At 35.3% G+C, this 17,416-nt stretch overlaps 1 long non-coding RNA gene across 1 annotated transcript; it reads left to right on the top strand.

The window, feature by feature from the left end:
* Positions 1-13,295: 13,295 nt before the first annotated feature.
* Positions 13,296-14,485, top strand: LOC122297601. The gene is made up of 2 exons (XR_006238839.1): positions 13,296-13,450; positions 14,079-14,485. It is a non-coding gene; the product is annotated as an uncharacterized LOC122297601 (long non-coding RNA).
* Positions 14,486-17,416: the final 2,931 nt, after the last annotated feature.

The raw sequence follows: 17,416 nt of genomic DNA, 5'->3' as shown, positions 1-17,416 counted from the left end.
TGTCATTTTGTTAGAGAGAAAGTCTTGGCTGGTATCATCACACCAATGCATGTGTCCTCAAAATTTCAGTTGGCAGACATTTTCACTAAAGCCTTACCAACTTCTACATTTCAGTTCTTATTGTCCAAGATGGGGATTGTTAATATCTATGCCCATCTTGAGGGGGAGTCTTACAGAATGCAATGTAACAAGATAAAATGCAAGCAAGAAATGCACAAGGACAGCAGCCAAAGCATGCCTGAAATACACTGCAACACTCAAGAGATGCATAAAGTTGATAAAGCAAGCTGCAATACATGGAAAGAAAAAGATGGCAGCAGCAGCAAAAAGGAGACAGGAGATGGCACAGAAAAGAAGATGGCACAGTTGAGGAAATGCATGGCTGCACACAAAGAAGTATGAGGGACAGGATGCATAAAGCTGATCTTTACCATGCTGTGCATAAAAGTTCTGAATTGATGCTTGTACTTGTGTAGATAATCAAAAGTTAGATTTTCAATAGCTTTTACTTTTCTACTTTTTGTAATGTATATATATATGTGACCTTTGTATTAACAAAAGAATCAATGAGAATCAAACTTCCTCAAATCTCTGTCAAACTCTGTTTTTCATTTGTTTCCTCTCATTTTCACTTTCTGTTTTCAACAGTTTCTAACAAATTTTCTGTCTTAATAGCGCTATATTCCTTCACTCGTTATGGTATTTTGGTCATATTATTCTCTGCAACAATCTTGGCCATGCAGTCATATCAAATCAGTGCAGGTTTGAATCATAGCTAGCTAAGCTCTAACTTAATTCCAGATTAATCATTAGTTGAAAATAGATGGTGTTGTATAATATTATTTGGGAAACAATAGAGACGTGTGGATATTATTATTATTATTAAATGATGAACAAATTATCGGTTTAGACCTCTAGTACAATTAGCATTTTCTCTTTGACCAAACCTTTACTTATTGCAACTTATTCAACTTATTGTGTATTTGATCCATGATTACTCGCCTAGATCAGATAGTAACATCGGGGTGTTGCTGACCGGCTGGCATCTCTGACAAGCTAACACTAGGGATCCTTGCGAGTCTCTTTACTGAGAAACGGGGCACCACTAAAATTGCATTGGAATCATATACAATTTCTTTATCGATCTAGACAATATTTTTATAACTCAAAAAAAGAAAGACAAAATTTGTAAATCTTGCATTAATATTCAATGTTGCATAGACAATATAAACTGTAAATATTAAATGCATATTTGGTTGGTTAAAATATCTCAAACATTTGTGAATATTAGTAAAATGGTTTGAGTGGAGATATTTTATTAGATTTTGAGAAATAAGATAAAAAACTTTCATAAAAATATTTCTCAAAATAAGTATTGTAGTAGAGTTGAATAGATAATTTTAAAAAATTGTTTGAATATTATTTTTATATTAAAGTTGTATTGATTTTTGGGTTTGAGTAATGATTATATGAAAAGTTTAAAATTTGAAATAGATAAGTATTTTTTGTTTGAGTAATATTTAGGAATGAAGTTAAAAGCAATTTTGAGAATTTTGATAATGTTTGGTATTACCCAAACATGCCCAAACGTATAATGTAGTATCTAGATAGAAAACTTATAAAAATTATTAATCTCAATATAATTCTGAAACTTTGTAGGGTTTTAGAATGGTGCCTTTTAATTTTGATATTGTCAAGAATTGAATTCAATATTTATGAATAATACATTTACAGTGTAGGAACATATAAAATATATAGATACGTGCCTTGTCCTTTTATGGTAGCAATTATAAAAGGAATGAAATAATTTACAATTACAAAAAAAGGCTAGTATCAGGGAATGGCTAATTTGGTGGGATGTGATCATGTCAATAATCCCTCTCAAGTTGGTACATGGAGATCCGTAATGCCCAACCTGCGGAGAAAGTGATGGAAAAGTTCATGTCCCAAGGCTTTGGTGAAGATGTCGGCAATTTGCTCATGAGAAGATGTGTGAATAGCGGTAAGAAGGCCAGCCCGAATTTTATCACGAACGATGTGACAATCAATCTCAATCTGTTTGGTGTGCTCATGAAAGACAGGGTTGTGAGTGATGTGGAGAGTGAATTGGTTGTCACAATAAAGGCTGATAGGTTCGGGATGAGAGACACCGAGATCTGTGAGGAGTTGTTTCAGCCATATGAGTTTGCAAGTAGTGACGGCCATGGCGCGATATTCGACTTCAGCAGAGGAACTGGCCACTGTCGTCTGTTTCTTTGTTCCCTAAGAAATGGGGCTCGTGCCAAGTTGAATGAAGAACCCTGTGGTGGATCGGCGGGTAGTAGAACAACTGGCCCAATCGGAATCGGTGTAGGTAGTAACATGTAAAGGACTAAAGGAGGAGAAGAAAATGCCTTGACCAGGACTGCCCTTGAGGTAGCATAGAACACGAATGGCAGCTTGCATGTGTGGATCGCGAGGAGCATGCATGATCTGATTGAGAATATTTACTACAAAAACAATATCAAGGTGGGTTATAGTCAGATAGATGAGGCAACCAACCAGTCAGCGATAGGTGCCCGGGTCAGTGAGACGAGAGCCATCATGGTCGGTGAGCTTCAAGTTTTGTTCCATGGGAAAGAGTGCAGTTCGAGCACCAAGTTGGCCGCTATCAGTCAGGATATCAAGGGTACACTTGCTTTTGTTGAGAAAAATGTCGGTATGAGAACAAGCAAATTCAAAACCAAGGAAGTATTTGAGGGAACCAAGATCCTTTGTTTTGAAATGTGTAGAGAGAATGCATTTGAAAATATCAATCTGAGAAATATTATTGCCAACAACTAAGATGTCATCAATATAAACGAGAACCATGGTGATGCTATTGGGAGAGATAAGAGTAAATAAAGACTAGTCTGCCTGAGACTGATGAAAACAAGAAGCACAGTGGTTAATTTAAAAAATCAGTTGCGGGAGGCTTGCTTTAGACCATATAGAGATTTCCGTAGCTGACACAAACGAGTCTCCCCCTTAGGGCAATAACCAAGTGGGGCTGTCATATAGACCTCTTCATCAAGATCTCCGTGTAAATAGGCATTGTTGACATCAAGTTGGTGAATGAACCAATTTATGGTGGCAACGACGGCTAGTAAGCAGTGGACAATAGTCATTTCAGCAATCGGAGCAAAAGTTTCATGATAATCAAAACCTTCAACTTGAGTGTAACCTTTGGCAACTAACCGAGCTTTGTACCTCTCGACAGAACCATCGGCCTTGAGTTTTGTTTTGAAAACCCATTTGCATCCAATGGGTTTCTTACCAGGAGGAAGAGGTTCGAGGGTCCAGGTGGCATTGCCCTCTAAGGCTCAGAGCTCAACAGACATAGCCTCATGCCAATGAGGGTGAATGGCAGTGGAGTAACAGGAAGGATCAACAGACGTGGTGAGAGTAATTAAAAAGGTAAGGTGAGAAGGACAAAAATGAGAATAGGAAAGAAAAGCAGATACAAGATAAGTAGTACCTGTAACTGATGCAGCGAATGAGGATGCAGTGAACTCTGTATGTATGGTCAGACAGACGTAATCCTATAGATTGCAGGTTGAGTAATGGTACGTATAGGACGAAGGGAGAGAGAAGATGGGGGAGGTGGTGGGGGTTCAGGGATAGAGGGGGAAGAAGGAGGAGATGTTGGTGGTAAGATGGGCTCGGGAATGGGAAAAGGAATAAGAGGTAGTGATGGATTTAGAGGGGTGGAGATGGTTTGGAATGGAAAATATGTTCATGGAAAGTAACGTCACGAGAATAAAAAATAGCGTGGGTATCCAGGTTATAAAGCTTGTAAGCTTTATGATGATCGGGATATCCAAGAAAGACGCATTTTGAGGCACGAGGTGAGAATTTGTCGCGGGAAGCATGAAGGGTTTGAGCGTAACAATGGCAGCCAACTACGCGTAAGTGAGCATAATTGGGTGAGGTATTGACAAGCAATTCAAAAGGGGATTTATTTTGAAGAATGCAACTCGGGGTGCGATTGATAAGATAAGCAGCAATGAGGACACGTTCGCCCCAAAATTTTAAGGGTAAATGCGCTTGAAATCGGAGACTACGAGCGACATTCAGGAGGTGCCGGTGTTTTCGCTTCACAACACCATTTTGTTGTGGAGTTTCAATACAGGTACGTTCATGAATGATCTTGTGGTCATGGAGATAATTTTGAAATTTATGGGAGAGAAATTCTTGTCCATTATCAGTTCATATAATTTTAATCATGGTATTGAACTGATTCTGGATAAGTGCAAAAAAATGTAGAAGATGAGTGTAAGCTTCAGATTTATGGCACATGGGGTAAATCCAAGTGGAGCGAGAAAAATCATCGACAATAGTAAGAAAATAATAAGCACCACAAAGTGAAGAAGTATGGTAACCACCCCATACATATACGATTGAAAGCAAAAGTACTTATATTAGCATTTAATGGAACAAGAAATTTAGTATGTTTTGAACAAGCACAAATATTGCAGTAAAAAATAATACAAGGATTATTATTAAAAAAAGTGGAAATATTTAAACGAGAAGGGTGACCTAGTCGTTGGTGCCATAGGATCTTATTAGCAAGAGTCTGGGTAGAAAAAGTTATGACAGGTGGAGGTCGATATACGTAAAGTCCATTGCAAAACTCACCCGCTCCAATCAGCTTCATCAATTGTGGGTCCTGAAAAAAATATTGAGTGGAGGAAAAAAGAACAAGACAAGTATTAGTAGAGGTGAGTTGGGGTATAGAAGGTAAATTAAAATGGAATGAAGGGACAAAATAGACATTAGCTAAAGTGAGGGAGTCGGCCAAATGGATTGTGTCGATCCCTTCAATGGGAAGTAAAGTTCCAATGGGTAAGCATACATTCGGGGCATGGGAGAGTGAGGAAAAATCAGAGAATGAATTTCGATTATGGCACATGTGGTGGCTAGCTCCATTATCAATAATCTATGTTCGGCTGGGAGTAGAAGAAAAAGGGGAAGAAACGTTACCCACAAAATTGCTAGAGGGATTTGGTGGGCTGAGCAAATCCAGGAGTTTTTGATAGAGTTTAGGGGTGAGACTAGGTACCGGTGAGTTCATGGTGGAGGAGGAGATGTGGTGAGCCATCGGTGAGGGGCCCGACGGTGGTTTACCAAGAAGAAAGGGCTGGGTCTTTAGGCGAGGTGCTCAACCTGGAGGATAGCCAATGATGCGCTAGCACCGGTCACTCGTGTTGCCGTTCTGTCCACATTCAGAGCATTGGAGGGATCGTTTTGAGGAGCCACTGGAGTGGGCAGCAAAGCTGGTGATTTCAGTTGGAGTATCCCGAAGATGAAGGAGCTGCTACTGTTCTTCCTGAAACAAAATAGAGAAAATTTTGGTGATGAGCGGAAGGGGTTCCATGGCCAAAATCTGGGTTCTCAGTTGGGAGAATAAATTATTGAGGCCAAGAAGAAACTAGTAAACTCGTTCATCCTCTGCTTGTTGTTGAAATTCTTTGAGATCACTGCATTTTTGGAGATGAGTAAGTTCATCCCAGAGTTGTTTAATCTAGTTGTAGTAGTCATGAATGGAGGTGGTGTTTTGATGCAGGGATGCTAATTCTCGTTTAAGGTGATAGACCCGTGCGTTGTTCCCATGACAGAACCGAGATTGAAGGTCAAGCCACACTTCACTGGGATCAGTATGGAATTCAAGAGAGGTGGTGAAGGAGGGACTGATGGAGTTAAGGAGCCAGGTAAGAACCATGTCCTTGGTTTGATTCCATTAATAATAGTTGGGGGAATCTGTGGCAGGTGGTGGAAGGGTACCATCAACGAAACTGAGTTTGTTTTTGGCATTGAGAACATGAGTCATGGCTTTTTGCTATTTGGCGTAATTATCTCCAGTAAGTTGGCCAAAGATGAGAATAAGACTAGGGGAATCAGAGGGGTGAAGTAGATAGAGAGAAGGAGAAGAAAGAGGGGGGTTGGAGGGTTCCGCAATGAAAGGCGTTGGGTTGGAAGGTTTAGGAACGTTGTTTGGCTGATACCATGTCAAGAATTGAATTCAATATTTCTAAATAATAAATTTACAGTGTAGGAACGTATAAAATATATAGATACATGCCTTGTCCTTCCATGGTAACAATTATAAAAGGAATGAAATAATTTACAATTACAATAAAATGTTAATATCAGGAAATGACTAATTTAGTGGGATGTGATCCTGTCAATAGATATTATCAATCTAGTCCTTGATCTGTATCAGATTATGAAAAGGTTTTAGTCAAACATTCTATGGAGAGAGAGATTGACTATACATGTCATGGCAGGTAAAGTTTTTTCAAAGTAGACGGAAGCGATGACTTTTGAATCCATATAGCACTATAAATTAACTTAAATGAACGAGGATAGGCAAGAATCAAGACGCACATACGGCAAGTTGTCAGAGTTTGATCCGTTCTGAGCACAGATCGATGGGCCGGGTCTGATTTCCTTCTTCCATTTCATAACTTTTTTCATATTAATCGCAGCAGCAATATTGGCCATGCATCCGTATCAGATCTCTGCAGGTTTGAATAATGATCCTTTTCTCCATTAATTCTTTTGTGAAACACTGTAAAAAGTAGGTAGTCTTGTAGTTTTAGGTATTTATTTCCAGCACATTGTAATTCATAAATTGGTTGCGAAACCTAGTGGGTATTTGCTCTAAGTTTATGTAGTGTGCCTACATGAGAAACTAACAGATAGCAAAAAGAATATACAATTGTCAAATAATAAAACAATCATTTCTATACAATTCTGATGCAACTAAAATACAAAAATGCCCGTAGTAGATTCGCATATCATTCTTCTCCACATCTTCTCTCAGCTCCTTCACAAACACGTGAGCTTGCTGCATACATTTCATCAGTACCATCAGTCATATGAGCAGGGGGTAATGTGCAGATGATGATCATGCTCCAATACTGTATTTAATATTGAGGTCCGCATGATCACCCACAAATAATATTTCAAATGATCTGGTTTCATCTGTAAATAATAATATTTTATAAGTCCGATTGAAATGTGTTTCATTGTAAATATATTGATATATGTGTTTAAATGTATAAATTATGTTAAGATGTATTTAACTTTTTTATGAAAAGTTGAAAAAATAGTAAGTCTCATCAAACAAACATAACATAACATAATGATGTACCGTGTATATATATATATATTATATTGTCCATCTCTCCAAATTTTAGAATATTAAAATTTGACAAATAATAATTACAGTTGTAAGTATATAAATTCTATGCAATCATTTTGAAAAAATAAAAAATAAAGACATGAACTACATGAAAAATTTATTTTTTTAAAAGTAGACCGTACTATTTTTTAAAGTGACTGTACGACGCTTACATACTTTACGATTTTATATAGTATTACTCAATTAATTTAAATTAAAAAAATTAATAAATCTCCGATCCGTGGCATTCTGTGTATTAATTAATTGTTGCCATGTGGGACGGGGTGCTGGATTGGTGTATTGACTATTAATTGTTGCCGTGTCGGACGGTGAGCATAATGCATATAGTATTATTGGCACTATAACCGAACACCTGAAACAAAAGGACACATTAACGTACATAGATATAAATACGAGGTTTGGTAAGGCCTAAGAGAGCAAGAGCTAGCACAAAATTATTTTCTGAGCAGACATGGTGCTATATTCCTTCCCTCGTTATATTATTCTGGTCATATTATTATCTGCAGCAATCTTGGCCATGCAGCCTTATCAAATCAGTGCAGGCTTGAATTCTAGCTCGCTAAGCTCTAACTTAAATATTCCAGATTAATCATTAGTTGAAAATAGATACTAAAATCGTTACAAGAAAATTATTTATTTATAGTTAAAATAATTATTTCCTATTAAAATGAATATATTCTCATTGTAAATAATCATTTTTATTACAAATAACTCGTCACAAGTATTCTTTTTTCTTGTAATAGCATGTTAGTAATCCTGTTGTATGTTAGAACAATTTCCATAAATTATATATATATATACACACAAAAACACGCACATATATATACACACACAATTTGTGATTTCTAGCAGTTGCTTGATTAAATATTAGCTAAATTTTGCAGATTTTGAAACAAGAGAACTAGTTAATTACGTGGGACGTCGCTCCTTGCCACTTGATCGCCCCCCAACACCAAGAGCAAACACGACAAAATCATTTGCCGCCGCGATAACGTCGATCAATATCCTAAACGTACGTGTACCATGACCAAAAACCGGACAACCTCTGCACGCATGTACATGCATGAAGCGTACGTACATATATGGTTATATGTATCATGTTAGTCCTCATGTAATTAAGGTGTGCTGAAGTCTCTAACATACCTTTATTAGAAGAGAGTGACAAAGAGTTTGATTAGGATATGTTATTAAAGCATTAAGAGTGGAATATTTCTACATCCCGGCCTTTATAGGGGATCAATATATATATATATATGATGTAAGATTTGGGTGTTTCTCAATAGTATACTTGAAATTTACCAGGCCATGCAGTACTCTGTGTATTAATGCATGTTATTGATTGTAATTTAGTAATTGAAGTTTATGATAAATAAGAAAGCAAACAAACATTTGACAAGCAAAATATCTCTTGAGAATGAAACAGTGGAAGAGAGAATATATATATATATATATAGCAGTAATCGATTGATCTACATGAAATCAAAAATTTTCATGCCTCTATGAGTTTTCTGGTTATTTATTTATTTTATGTTGCGTAATTGTTTTTTTTTATTTCTAATATATTTTAATTGAAAAAATGAAGCCAAAGACATGTGACAATTGATAGACATTACTCCTAGACATTAGCCTCCAAAATAGAGGTCTGAAGTTCGAAACCACCCTCCTTCACATGTATAAAAAAAAATTATAAAAATGAAAATATGTTGATATGAGAAGTGAAAAGGTTTTGGGGGATGTTCTTTTGTTTTGTATGTCAACAACGAATTAAGATGTGAGAAATCTGAGAACTTAATCTCTAGATATACCACCTGCCAATGCATCTACGTTAGCTTAGCTATTATTTCCTCCATCATATATATTAAAATATTAATTTTTCTAAATAAATAGACATTATATTAATGAACAGATTGTTGAACATAACTTTAGGAGCAATATTCAAATTGACATGATTGGAAGAAATTGATAAATATTACAAAATAATAGATTGCAAATTATCTGTCCCAAAATCTATAAAATAAGCTCGAAGAGGCACTTTCGAATGGATTTCTGGGACGGGTATGTAGAAGAGAAAGGAATGTTAGTTGGGTTTAAAGCATAGACTTTGAAGTGATATTATATACAGTTTTAAGATTTTGAATTTTGTTCTTTACAATTATATTTTCATATTCTTTACGCACTTCATGAATATAATTGGTTAAAATAATTATTTTATATTAAAAAAATAATTTAATTAATCACATTAATAGGGTACATAAAGAATATATATACAAAATTAACTGCAAATAAAATTTTTATTTTTAAATTTACTCAGTCCTTTTTTTTAAATAATTAGATTTGCACACCAATTATAAATATTATTTTTCTAGATTTTGGGCGGGTGGCCCAAGCTTAATTCACTACAAAAAAAAAATGAATTTTTATAATCAATTTATTACCATCAAAATATTATTTATAATTAATTTTAACTGAAAATAACCTATGCAGTGTTGATGCTATGCGCGCGCTAGTACCAAATATCGTATGCAGTGTGTGATGGTTGCCAAACTTCCTGCCCAGCGTTCACAATAAAGTTGACTTTGCTTCCACTACCAATCAACATTTGTTTGGAAAGTCAAACCTTTTTATTAAGGGTATCGGTATTAATTCAGCAATCGTATTATATAACCGTATTAAGAAAGTGTTTCTTGATATTATTGTTCATTTTATGCCTCTAGTTCGATCTAGAGAAACAATTATATACCTATTATTTGTTAATAATGGAGATTTGGGTGGATTACATCTCGTAATTTTTCCTCCAACATCATAGATATGTTTCACAAAAAAATTTGTTTGTCTTTGTGCATGTGATTTTGGTTTATATTGTGATTTATTAATTAATTACTTCCTTATAACACGTTCACATAAAGTTGGAGAAAATTATTTTTGCTATTAGTGATTAATTTGGTTACTCTAAATTGGCAATTGATTTCTCCCAACACATATCTCAATCTACTTTCAAAACCGAAGCATTTAAACTATTTTAGAGACCAAGCATCACCAATACCAATCAACATTTTGAATATATTTCTAAACTAATATTTGACACTTGAACGCAACTCCATGAAATTAACCTACACAAAGGTCGAAACTATCACCATAACCAGGCCAATACCTGACCTTCCTATAGCTTCTAATGAGAACCTCTCGATCTTTGCATCACCAGCAGCTCCGGATTCTTCTGGCCAACAAATATGTCCACTTCAATGGACTTAAGTAAGAGTTGATTTCGAGTGTTTTGTGGTGGAGAAATGGGGGAGAGTTTGCTCTAAAAAGTTCTTTGAGGCCCTTAAGGTTTTTGCTCTGATTCTCCACACTTAGAACAGAAGTTAAGCTATTCTATTTATAGCTCTCATCAAATGAGGCGCTTCAAAACCCTACATTGTAAGAAATCTGGAACATTGGCTCGAGTGAAGTATCGAGCGAAAGTCGAGCGCCACAATCTGTCTGAGTTCGCTCGAGCTCAGAGTCGAGCGAGTGTTGAGCGACACACTCTGCCTGGGTTCGCTCGAGCTCAGTGTCGAGTGAGGGTCGAGCGGTTGACTCTGCCTGAGTTCGCTCGAGCTCAGTGTCGAGCGATGGTCGAGCGGCACAATTTGCCTAAGTCCGCTCGAGCTACATGTCTAGCGAGGGTCGAGCAGTGCAATCTGTCTAAGTTCACTCGAGCGCCCTGTTGAGCGACGGTCAAGCGAAGTCATGTGTTCTGACCAATAACGGGCACACTTCAACCACGCTTCAAGCCTTTCCTCAACAACACTTATTATAACACTATTTTACACAGATTTTCACAAGAATATGCCAATACGCTCATTTTTCCCTCAACAATCTACAAACATTTGACAAGGAAAATATCTCTTGAGAATGAAATAGTGGAAGAGAGATTATATATATAGTTATATAAATAATATAGCAGTAATCGATTGATCTAGATACCAAAAATTATCATGGCTCTATGAGTTTTCTGGTTATTTATTTATTTTATGTTGCGTAATTTTTTTTTCTAATATATTTTAATTGAAAAAATGAAGCCAAAGACTTGTGACTTGATAGAAATTACTCTTAGACATCAGCCTCCAAAATAGAGGTCTGAAGCTTAATTCACTATAAGAAAAATAGATTTTTGTGATTAATTTATTGTAATTAAAAAATTATTTATAATCAATTTTAACTGAAAATAATCATTTCGCTAGAATTAATTGATAGTAAATAAGTAATTTTCTTTATAGTGATTCTTTGGTGCGTAATAACAACGCTGGAAAATGTGAATCACAAATGTCAAAAGTCAACTTTCTTATATGGTTTGACTGACTAACAACTTTATTTCTTTTCTTTGTTTTAAGTAAAATATATTACGTAGCAGAAGCAGTTGTTGATGCTATGCAGTAGTACCAAATATCCTTTGCAGTGTGTGCTGGTTGCCAAACTTCCTGCCCAACGTTCACAATAAAGTTGACTTTGCTTCCAGCACCAATCTACATTTGTTTAGAAAGTCAAACCTTGTTATTAATGGTATCGGTATTAATTCATTAATCGTATTATATAACCGCATTATATAACTGTATCCACATTCGAATAGGAGTAGATATACACAATCTAGATACTTGTCAGTGTGGATTGGATTTTTTCGATTTTTTCTAATAATAGACTGGATCTGAAAAAAAAAACCGGTCCTGATGTACAGCTCTGCACGGCATTCCAGCCCTCTTCCTTACTTGCTCAATTTCTCCCGCCAGCCACATCCCTCGAGCTAACAAATTAAACCGATTGACAAACGCTTAATTTGTGACTTGATTTGGTGCGTTAGATTATAAAATTATTTTTATTAATTTAATATTTTATATAAAATTACATCAATTTTTAGATTTATTTTTATAAAATCTCTTGCTATAATTTCCTCCCATTTTAAAACTATGGCTAGTAGAAAAGGACAAAAAAATGTTATCATTGATGAAATTGTCAAATTTTATTATTTTCTGAATTTTGCAAAATTAGCACCATTGAGATGATCCATTCTTTTCAAATTTGACCATTTGGTAGATAGACGATTTATTTTTCTTGAAATATTACGATTAGGAAGGCTTATTTGGACACTAGAATATTTGTGAATAATAGTAAAACAGTTTAAATTAATATGTTTAATTGAATTTTGAGAAACGAGAGAGAAAAAATTGATTAAAATACTATAAAATTAAATTTTTTTGAATATAATTTTTTAAAGAATAATGTTATACACTATACCACTATCTTACCTGCATCCCACTATATATGATGTGACATATTTATCACTATTTGATAATAAAGAAGTATGCAATAAATGATCATTTAATGGTAATAAATATGTCACATCTTACATAATGGAATGTAAGTGAGATGGTAGTATGGTGTATAGAATTTGAACATCAAAAACCTTAGCATTCGAATTCCACTTGCGCTCGTGCATGCAGGCAGTACTTCTTGACTGTATTCCACTTACAGCTAGTTCGCAAAACTAAGAAATATGGACCCAAATCCATGCATTGGCATGGCCATTTTCTTTTAATTTTCATTTTATGCATTGTGTCTCTATATATATAATATAGTTTTTATTTGGACCGTAATTTACCTCATCCACTTGTATTTTTTTAATGTACGTACATACATTGATACAAACATTTCTCTTTCGAATAATACAACTCTTGCAAGTAATTGACTTTGCAAGTGGTCTTGGATCCAACATGCATCAGACAAAAATAAGCCCCTTTTTGCGATCATGAATTGAACCGTCCTTATTATTGCCAACATGTTAATATTTTACCAACTCTTTGGCCACGAGATTACTTAAAAGTACTATAAATTTTTACATCCAATTTTATTTTAAAGCCAAGTTGCTATAGATCGAGTTTGACAATTAGTTCTGACAAATATTATCAAAGCATTATAGGCTCCTTACCCACCCCACCTAGCTAGCTAACTAGAGGTGAATATATATATAGAGAGAGAGACACAGAGAGAGAGAGAGAGAGAGAGAGAGAGAGAGAGAGTCAAAACCATTGTATAACACACTGGCTGGTACTATATATACTGTTGAGGTAAGGCCGAAGAGAGCAAGAGCAGATCACATGGGGCTGTATTCCTACTCCCGTTATATCATTCTGGTATTATTACTCTCCGCAGCAATCTTGGCCATGCATCCTTATCAAATCAGTGCAGGTTTGAATCCTACCTCTAAGTTGCATTAGATAAAGCTGCAATTTGTATTCCTGCATGCATTCTTTTTTTGAACTGATCATGTTAGATATATACAGCATGATCAGCTACGTACGTATGCACAGTTGAATGACAATTATTATTTCCTGATCAATTATATATTACTTGAGCATGTAACTATTTTCATAAAATCTTCCGAAAGTTAGGAAATGAGTTGAGATTGGAGTCTTGCAAGGAAAGAGATCGAGAAGGAGATAAATGCATGATCTCTTCATAAGATCAGGACAAATGAACAAGTTCCTCTTTGAAGCAGTTACAACGTTCATTCCCCCAAATCTATAAACAGCTCACTCCTCTGTAGAATTTAGTGAAGAAAAATGAATTAAGGAACTGTCTCTGTCGACCAAAGACCTATAATTACGAGAAAATATGTCATCTAAAACTGATGATGATCAGGTGCATAAACAGTGTCTTCACATAAATATGTGTGCATTTGTCTTAGTCATTTCAATTTGTAATCAAAGCGGCTGTATATATACGTAATTGATGCATTCTAAATTATTTTCAATAGCTAGATGGGAAGGTTTTTGCAGCAACACTTGTTTGATTATATATTATTGAACTTTTGCAGATATTAAAGTAATTAGAAAACTAGCACGCATGCCAAGTCCTCCCCCTCCACAAAAACCAAACTTTAGGAGAGCCCAGAAACCACCAGAGCCTCCGCCTAGCTCTGTACAAGTTGAAAATTAGGATCCTTCAATCAGCATATGTAATTGAAGTAATAAGAGTGGAAAGTAATAAGAGTTTAATATTTCTGCATGTATGCCTCCTTTTTATGGGATCAATGTAAGATTTGGGTGTTTCTCAAATGGTTCAATGAAATTTAGACCACTCGGTTTAATGCATGTTATTGGTTGTAATTTGACTTCAAGATTATAAATAAGCTGGCAAACTAGCTAGCTAACACCCAACGGGGAAAATATACCCACTGAAAATGAAATAATGGAAGAGAGAAATGTTGTATTCGATCTACAATTTCAACCAAAGTTTTCATGGTTCTTTGAGTTTTCTTTTTAGATATGGTGCATTGTGTCTTTTCTGTCTACAGGGTAAAATTGTTTAGGAGGACTATATTAAATAGTCCGTTCTAAGTATCTCTGGGATTAACAATCTAAAAAGGGAAAAACTTCAAACTGTACTTGGTGTTAAGAAGAAATTTACATCCTTCATGAATAATATTATGATCACAAAAGGCAAATAGAACTGACTGTAGGCAAGGGCTCTCCCATTCACCTTCCCCCGTCACTTTCTTTCTTTCTCCCCCACCCCCCGTCTCCTCAAGCGACTGCGTGATTTTCATCTCTCTCTCTCTCTCTCTCTCCCCCCCCCCCCCCCCCCCCCCCCCCCCCCCCCCCCCCCCCCCCCCCCCCAATACTAGAATCCTTTAATCTTCTGAAAGCTTTGTTTTCATTTATAATATATATATATATATAAATAATTCAATCTGAGAATATTATATATGGCCTGTCTTTTTTTGTCCAGGAAAAAAGAAAAGAAAAGACATAGGATAAACCAGCACCCAGTTACAACTTATGATCTACAACTATTTAATAAAATAACAATTTCTTTTCTTTTTAGTTTATTTAATTTGTTGTTTTCAATATTTTTTTAATTATTATTTTATAAAAAAAGTTGTGAATTAGTTACATATATATGGGTTGTTGATGTATCACTTCTCAAATTGACGGAGCTAAATTTATATTAATTTCTTAATCAAAACGGCATTCTCACAATATTATTTTGCATACATATATTATGATACAATTTGTGAACCAACACTTGTTTGATTAAATATTTGCTAAATTTTGCAGATATTGAAACAAGAAAACTAGTTTCAGAATTCGCGCGACGCACCTTGCCAAGTCCCCCTACACCTAGGGGTGTTCAACCGGGTTTCAGACCAGGTATCCGGGTATACCTGGCCCGAAACCCGGGTTCAATATCCGGACCGGGTTCCGGCCCAGTTAGATCCGGGTTATGACCCGGTCCGAAACCCGGATTAATCTGGGTTTTTACAAACCGGAAATCCGGGTTCCGGATCTAAACCGGGTTTTTTGTTTTTTTTTTTAATAACTGAAACACTGTTATTAATTGTTTTATGTTGAAAAAATGTTTATAGAAAATCCAATATTTATTGCAATTTTTTCAAGAACTATTGTTGAAATGCAAAAAGTTATTGTTATATAAAAGCTTATATTTTTTATATCATTGTCTATGATGATAAAAATATCAACCAATTATAATTACCACATACATATCAGCTGTAAAACAACTAATTAACCTAAAAAAAATAAAAATAATCCACTACATAATACAGTGTTTGAACTGATTTGCCTAGACCATCCTAGCACAAAACATCCTCAAATCTGATACAGATGTAAGGAGCATAAACAAATGTTCCGCTATAAAAAATCCAAACTCCAAGAACCCTCAAACTTGTGCTGTATAAGTTGCTATATTTGGTGTTGATTTAATTTCCACACCTGAAAGTGATCCTGCAAGAAACAAAATAGAATGAAAAAGCAATCAACATTCTCATCAAAACATTATAGATCTAACCCATAATTTCATAGAAACATGGTTAAGCGTATAGATTTATTCTCTATTTTTTGTGTCTAGACACATTTGAATAGAATACCTATGTGGGCTGCAGGCATCTTAGGATTTATGGTTGAGACTTGCATTTTCTAACCTCATGAGTTACACAGCTTTGGGCTGTCTTAATACAAGTAGATAAGTTCTTTTAATCAAATAAATCTTCAAACTTATCTTAAGAACATAAATGGAGATCACTGGGTAGCTCAAACATGAAGTACATGGTTGATATTCCAAAGACCAACGGCTATAAGTGAAGACTATTGAGCAAACAGTGAATAAAAAATTTGTTATTTTCTGTACGATTTGTAAAGGCCATATTGGGGTAAAACCACCATTTTGCATTTCATATGTTCATATGCACAAAAACCTCCCATGATGCATCCAAAAAGGTATTGGGTCCAAGACCAATAAGCAAATTAGAACCCACACTGAAGATCTGTGCATCAAAAATACCATTTATTCTTTATAAAGCATATGCAACCAGAAAATACTCAATTGTAATGGCTTTAACTCGTTCTGTTGATCAATACTCAACTCTTGTTAATAATATAAATGTCTCACCAACTATGTGCTGCATGCCATACAGTATAAGCAGAAAATAAAAATATATATTTTAAATTAACTGCACAAAAATTTGTTTATTCATGCTAGAGTTGGACAACACTATCTCCTTTCGATTGCCAATTGTTAACTGCATACCATACCGTCATGCCCATTTTAAGATACATCAGGAGCAAGAGGTGGTGGAGGAAATCATAGGAAATTATATACAAGAAACATTCTCAGTCAGCAGCATTCGGCCCAAAGCATCTCTTTGTTACAGGGTTCCATACCCATTGCACAAGAAACTTTCTTCCCTTCACTCCATTCACATTATAGCCAGATCCCCAAGAATCCCCATAAACTTTACCAACATATCCACCACCCCCACCAGTCCCGTAAACACCCATAATGCCACATGTCCCCTGCCTCCTTTCTTCAACAGGTCAAATATTAAAATGCCAAGATACCAAGGATTTTTATTTTTCTTTCTTATTGTTCTTGGAAAAGACAAAATAACTGACTTTCAATCTTTGAGTTAAAGACAAACAAGATGATAAACATCTGAATAGCAATGGGTTTTGCAGTATAGACTATAGAACTCATAATTATTCAAAGGACTGAATATAAAATATACGACTTTTGATAAAGAAAAAAACTTGTCTTGAAATTTTGAAACAAACAGAAAAATGGAACGAGTCTGCACGATTTGCGCTCTAAATGGAGGTATGATGTAAATGAAAACACTTGACCTGGCTGAGAGTAAAA

This window comes from Carya illinoinensis, chromosome 15 (genome assembly GCF_018687715.1).
Source record: "Carya illinoinensis cultivar Pawnee chromosome 15, C.illinoinensisPawnee_v1, whole genome shotgun sequence".
Classification (NCBI taxonomy): Eukaryota; Viridiplantae; Streptophyta; class Magnoliopsida; order Fagales; family Juglandaceae; genus Carya; species Carya illinoinensis.
Note: the sequence above shows the minus strand (reverse complement) of the source record. Positions and strands in the feature narration are given on the sequence as shown.